Genomic DNA, 7,411 nt, shown 5'->3' with positions numbered 1-7,411 from the left:
TTTTTGGTGGCTGAATTTTCTGAAGTCTCTGGCTTTCTGACAGTCCCTCTGACTCTGCCACGGCAAGATCAAGCTAGTTCGTGGGGAGTCCATGTCGAAGTTTCAGGTATCGAATCCAATGCATTCTTCGTAAGCAGTCGAATCTATAAAGGCTCTGCAGATTTTCAATAGGGAGTCTTTAGTTAAAAAAATTGATCGATTCAAGTCTTGGAAGTCCCATAATACGGGTCTCAGAAATGCGCATACAAGGTGATCTTTAAATTAATGTCCATGCCTGCCACCAGTGTCCCCTCTGAGACTGTTTTTCAAGGCCGGTCAGTTAATCAAGCAATTCGTGGTTAGGTTACAAGACCTGTAAGTAAGGAGCAACTTTACCAATAGTAACTGAAACTCTAAAAAATGGGATTTCGATAACAATGCACACATGAAAATAATTGGCTTTTTATGCTAATTTCAAATATTTAAAATTCATTAAGCTTAATGTACCTGACAAAAGCCACAAGCCAGAAAAACTTTGCGTAATTTTCGAGAAAAGGGAGAAACACCTCACAAAATTCAAGGAATCTTAATGAAAAGAGCCCCATCAGATTCAGCATATCATCGAACCCTACTGTAAAGGTTTCAACCTCTCAACTGCAAAAATGTGGAATCTTGTTTTCTTGTCAGAAGAAAGATCACAGAAGCTTCTTTATTTGTTTTTATTCGTCAGGGTGATTGCATCAAACCAATTGTCCAAGAATATAGGAAGAGGGCTCGTTCGAACTAATCAAAAGTTCTATTGCCCTTTTAAAGTGACGAAAAAAATACTGGAGGGCAACTAGCACCATTCCCACGCTTTTACCCCCGAAATCGTTTGATCAAGATTTTTATATATCCATTTTGTTCACCGTAGCTGAAAGATCAACTATGCCTCTGGAGATGGCGTGACCCATACAACCTGGAAGTAGGGCTAAAAGTTATGAATTGTGCCTATTGTTTACGTATTGTATTTGTTATTTGTAAGTAAACATACATTTTTTAGGGAGAGGGAATTATCTTTGGGGGTATTTTTCACAGGGAGAATTTTTCATGGGAAGAGAAGTTTCCGGGGATGAATTTACAAAGGGGAATTTTACGCGGGAGAATTTGTCAGAACTCCTATACAAAATTTGTCCTACTTTCTCTTTGACGATTCAATTTTACGCATAGAGATGATCCAGGGGAGTTGTCATAACCCCCCACAGTACCTATTGGAAGACCTGTAAGTTATGGATTTTGCCTGTTGTTTACATATAGTATTTGTTATTTAGAAGTTATCAGATATTTTTGGGGGGAGAGAAAATTTTCCACGGGGAGAATTTTGCATGGGCAGAGAAGTTTCCTGAGATGAACTTACAAGAAGAAATTTGAAATTGGAGAATTTAGGAGAACGCCTATACGTAATTGCTGATTTAGTTTAACCTGTTAGAGGTGTTGCGAAAAAATTTTCCAGGGAAAATTTTCAGAGAGGTTGAAACTGTCCAGGGGATTTTTTTGTTGGAGGAGGGACTTCCCTCGGAAGGAATTTTCCATGTGAGAAACTTTTCATTGGGAGGATGAAATTTCGAGGAAAAATTTCCCACTTAAGGATTTTTCTGGCATGATTTGAAAAATCTTACAAATTAAATGAAAAACAGTTTTTTTTCAAATAAAATTAGACTAATGAGAATTTCGTAGGTTAGATTGTCCACAAGAAAATTTCTGGGTGGAATGTTCAGCAGAGATGGATTTGTCGTGGCGAAGGGAGATTTTACGGAGGTGGAAATTTCCATAGAAAAATTGTTGTGATTGGTATTTTCCACAGAGGAAAAAAGCAGGTTCCCAGCATTATTTGAAAACGATCAGAAGTTAAATTAATAAAAAGCTTTTTTCAACTGAAAGTAGGGGGCAATACTAAAACTTAAAGCGAGAAGAAATCATACCGCATATGAGGGAAGATACGACATCTACAAAAACACATACTTTACACTACATTCTGACTTTTTGTCCCAATTCCTAAGGAACAACTCCTGAAACGCAAGAGCCATTTAATTAGAACAATAAGCTTTTTTTAAATACTAAACAAACGTATATGGGGGGTATCCCTCTCATATAGTTTCCCTTATATAGTTCCTCATATAGTCGCTAGTTTCCCTTTACTCAGAAGAAACTCAACTTTGCAATAAATTCTACTTCGCCTTTCCTTGCAAACCTTTTTCAAACTGGCAAATTGACTGACAAAAATACAGTTTAAAATTGTTTTCAAATTGTCGCTTTCAAATTGTTTTAAACTAAATCCAAAAGTGCTCAATTTGACAAGTTGTTTGTCAGTCGAGTGAAAAATCATCGGTACTTTTCTGTTAAACCGAACTCACCGAGTTACTGAAGTTAAGGTTAATGAAATGTATTTAAACATGATAATAACAGAATAATTTAGAAACAAAATTGTGAAAACTACAACAAAGAACTATGGAAAGTAAGCTGCGCTGAACACATTATGTTTAATACCTAGACCCTAACCACCTTTATATATTAAATATTTCATAAAAATATACATACATTGTAGTTTTTCTCACTAAAAATTAGTAAATCATAACCGATCCCATAGAGGCGAACCGGTTTCTGTCAGACCTTACACAGCCTAATTCTTCAATATACTCCATTTAACAGGAAAGTACCAAATCATCTTTCGAATTTCTGGAAAAAGCTTATACTTCCCTCCTAAGTTAACAGAGAATTTTTAGCAGAAAGCTCAAAATATCTGGTTATGCATGTTTGGAAAAAAAAATGATTCTAAGAAATGAGTCCTTTTGGCTAGATTGTTCAATGTTCAATATGATTGAATTATTTGTTTCTTCTTAAAAACATGGAGGAAAATAGAAATCATTTAAAGGTATTTTGTTCCATAGTCTAATGACTTTAATGAAAAATCAATTACATAATTGGTTAAAGTTCTTACTGAATTTACAATTAATGCAATAGAACTACCAAATCCATTGAAATCGGGAACGAATAGAACATGTAAACATGTCAAACTACCAAATTTGCAAATGAGTGGAACTACTACGATACAACTTACGAATTTACTGAATTCGGCAACGAATGAGAACAATCACTGAATTTTCAGTTAGGCGGAACTAGTATGACAAAACTACGAAATCCACACAAATTGGATAGTGAATGGGAATCAAACACATGCGTTAAATCGTGGTATATGCAAGTAGACGGAAAGTTAATATTAAAATGGGCATTGTGGCTTCGCCACGATGCTCGTTTCGGCCAAAATTTTCGCATTCGGCAGAAATTTTACCGAATGCCAAAAACGTCAGTGGGTAGGCGGTGTGCCCCCCTCGGGACGCCTCCGTTTTTAGCTTTTTTTTAATACGAAACTTTTAACTAATTCTGAAGAGGGAGATTAAGATTGAACTTAGCAGTGTTCTGGAGAAGAGCTTAACTTTAACACCGAAATTGAGGTGCTAGTAACTAAACTAAATTGAGAAAACTAAGCTGATATAGGCTCTTATCAAAAATTCGATAAGTCCTGATTTACCCAACTTTTCCAAAGCTCTGGTGAGCTTTTATTGGGATCTTTGACTGTTGCTATCGTATACAACTGGAATAGTGTTTATGTGAAACTTTGTCTCTTGAAAATACTTCCTCATTTTAAGAGCAATCAAAAAATAATGACAATAAAAATAAATATGTTTATAACCAAGCATACTTTTAAGTGAGGCTATCTGTATCTGAATCTTAAAATAAACATTTAGTAATCCCTAATTTAAAGATGTAGGAAAATTTTCATTTTTGTTTACATTTTTTGTATACATTGTATAAATGTATACAAACATGAAAATTGTTAATAGTAACAGTTAGGGAGATGCATGCCTAAGACTGAAAGAGGGCCCAAACTACCAATTAGTAATTTTGGTTATAATTCTTTCGGCCAACCCAGGAAGAATTTAATGGTCTTGAACAGATTTTTTCATTTCAGACATTTTTATTTCTACTTTTAATTTTATTTAATTTAAATCTGGCGGACGAAAAATGTAGCGTATGACGGGAGTTCAATTGAAGTTTTGAAGTATTTATCTATATTCTGATGAAATTTTCAGATTTTTTTTAAGCTAAAAATAGATTGGGGCCGATTGTTTCCTTTTGATACATGTTCGCAAGTGGAGTAATCACAATTATTGATAATGGTTTCGCCTAATTGAGTTGAAGCTGAGAAAACAAAACCCATTTGCCTCCAGGAATGTGTAAAGCGGAGCCAGGAAGGTGACAGGCTTGACTTTCTTTCGGGTTTGTAACTTTGATTCTGGGTTTCGCTACTGGGATTTAGTAGACTATTTGAGTGATCTGCGAGATAGGACATTGAGTTGAAAAAAAATAATCGGGGAAATTTCCACGAATGTAGCTTCGCTCCGCTGGGCCACAAGCGTTGGTGTGACATCAAGTGCCCTTTTTAGGGCCTATTGCCAGTGCACGCTTGTCATTTCCTTACTAACATTATTATCTTATATTTTCACAAACTTTTGGTTTGGGTCATTTTTTTCATCTATATTCCCTTGGAAGGCTCGACAGATCTTTCAATTATTTGAATCGTTGCTAAAATATTAAGAGGGATTTTTTATTTTTACCCTTAACCCAGAAGGACATTAAAGCTTCCGCAGTTTTTCTGTACGATAACAAAAGCTTTTGGTTGGAATATAGAATTGGATATGGTCCAAAAACATAGCCAATCGCCCATAGCCATTGACACAGCCGTAAGGAGCAAATCTTTATAATTAAAGTATGGTACACCACTTCAAGAAGTTGCCAAGAAAAACCTTTTTTCTAAATTGAATAAAATATACCCAGCTCATGACGTTCCACAACTGTGACAGAGCTGCAGCAGTCAATTATTATACTTTTCGGATATTCATCCCGACATCAATTGCTTTGGTAAAAGCTACTGATAAGTTGATTGTCAGTTTGTCAAAATGAGGCCTGTAGAGCACAATGATTTCTGGCTTCTGAATTGGCAGCGAAAGCCTAGTAGCAGTGATGAATCACTTTCAAATCCTGGTCCAACGAAAGCCATCAGCCAGAAAATTCTGCTGAAACTACTGTGTCATATATAAAAGCTTGCATCATCCTCACTAAGCTTGTAATGAAGCTTGGCATAAAGGAAATAAAACTCGATCTGTAGAAATTTTAAACAAAATAGGTGAGGTTTCAAGGAAATATCCCAGGGGTTTGTGTAAAAATCATTTTCTAGTTACTGTAAGACCTCATGGTCGATTACATTTAGAGATGTTATATATAGAGAGGTATACTCAAAAGCCTGTTCTAGACCAACCTGCAGACCAACGGCCAATAACGATTAATTTACCATGGTGGAACCTTTCTTAACTGCAACCCCCTAGAGTGGCCTCACCCACTAACGGCAGACATTATTCTCTTTCACCTCCCCCCTCCAATCTTTACTCAAACCTCTCACTCTTTCTTCAGCAAAAAAAAAAAACATCTCGACACAAATCAACTCAAAATAACTTAACAATATAATTGTTTCATTTTTTCAATTGATTATTTTAATATCAAATTTTAACAAAAAAAAAACTTAACATAAACACATCCTCTCCAAATGCCACATCATGATATAGAGGAGGGATAACCAAACAAATCCACAAAAAAATTAACATTAACCCCAGAAGGGTTAAAAAAACAAAACACAACATCAACGTATAGTACCCTGCTACCACTAACTCAACACTCAACTCCATCCTCAATACACCTCAATCAAAATGAAATACTAAATTTAATGGTTTAATACCAATTTAATCTATCAACTATGCATTCTATTAAATTAATCATTAAAATCATATTTAGGAAACACTTCATTCTTCAATAACCTTTTAAACTTAAATCACTACTTTTAACATTGTCACTTAACAAATTCCATAACTTAGCCCCTCTAAAAACAAAAGAGAACTCAAACCTCGGCGTAACCAAATTATTAACACAAATTTTATTCACTGACCTAGTGCCATGGGGATGAACCTCATTTACTTGCGCGAATACACAAGAAAGAAGCGGACTTACCTCTGATGCAATTAAATATGAAAACACCAGTATAAACATCCCGGAGAAGAGCCGCTGGAAGTATTCGCAACCTAACACAAGCCTCACGACACGATTCAGAAGGGCTTAAATTAGCCAGCATTCTAACAACAATATTTTGCAAAACTCAAATTGGGCAAAGGATTGAGGAGAAAGTCCCGGCCATATTGAAATACAATGCAAAATATAGGGGTAAACTAAACTAAAATATAATATACGGATAATTTTCTTCGGAAAACAGTGTTTAAGTTAAGGAATTATAAGAATATTTTTAGGCAATGCATTTGAAACTTTCTCAATTTGACCTTTAAATGAGAGCAGTTGATTGATAATAATACCGAGGCATCGAACACTTTAAGTCGTCCTTATTGCAAGGCTCCCGGCTTCAACTGAAGATATCCATTGATAACAATTACCATACTGCCCAAAAACTGCAAAACTGGACTTATTATAAATGCATAACATAAGTATTGTTGTAAATAATTTAATTGTTGGTTTAAATTTTGACTCGCGTGACATTTCATTCTTTCATTACTTAATCTTGTGCGATTTTTTCTTATTTTATGTAAAAATAAGGGCTTTGGCATACAACTTTCAAACTGATCAGGCGTGAATTCTGGTCCTTGATAAAATATGTCCCCTCGACAAACAAATTTTAGACGGTTATCAAATGTAAGTGACTTACATGGATTTTCTAAGTGTTCTCTTAATATAAAAATATAAGAGCTTTCAGAGACTGTACATGCATAAAGAAGAGAAAAATTAACTTTCATACAACAGAAGAATTTTCTTAATTCACATTCCCACCAATCCTGTAAAATAACTTAATAGAGATTAGCTATGTATGCACATAGTGGGAAAAGGGTTTTCTTCTCATTTATTAATAAACGCAGTCACTGCTTGATTTTCACGGAGTTGAGTTGAATGAGGTTCAGTTGCATGGGATCAAGTCAAATGAGGGTCGAGTTACACAGGTTGAGTTGAATATTTGACTAGCATAGTTGCCTTCTTACATAAAACCTATAACAGTGTAAGTTAATTGTCTACCATTCTGAACTCTAAGTCATGCCTGTCGAAGAGCAATCTCTTCTCGTTTAGAGCTATTTACATTACTGAAAGATCAGAACTACTAGAAACCAATCTTCAAGACCCTTCGTGCCATCCCACACAATAAGGCGCAATATTAATGGATCTCAAGTATGGCAAGTTGTATGAAGATAGGAAATAAAGACTGAAAACAAGGGCTAGGAAGAAATGCATTTCAATTTTTTTTTTTGCGTTTTCTTCTTTCCAGACAGAGAGTGAGTTTAGAATA

This window comes from Artemia franciscana, chromosome 2 (genome assembly GCF_032884065.1).
Source record: "Artemia franciscana chromosome 2, ASM3288406v1, whole genome shotgun sequence".
Taxonomy (NCBI): Eukaryota; Metazoa; Arthropoda; class Branchiopoda; order Anostraca; family Artemiidae; genus Artemia; species Artemia franciscana.
This window is presented reverse-complemented; position numbering follows the sequence as displayed.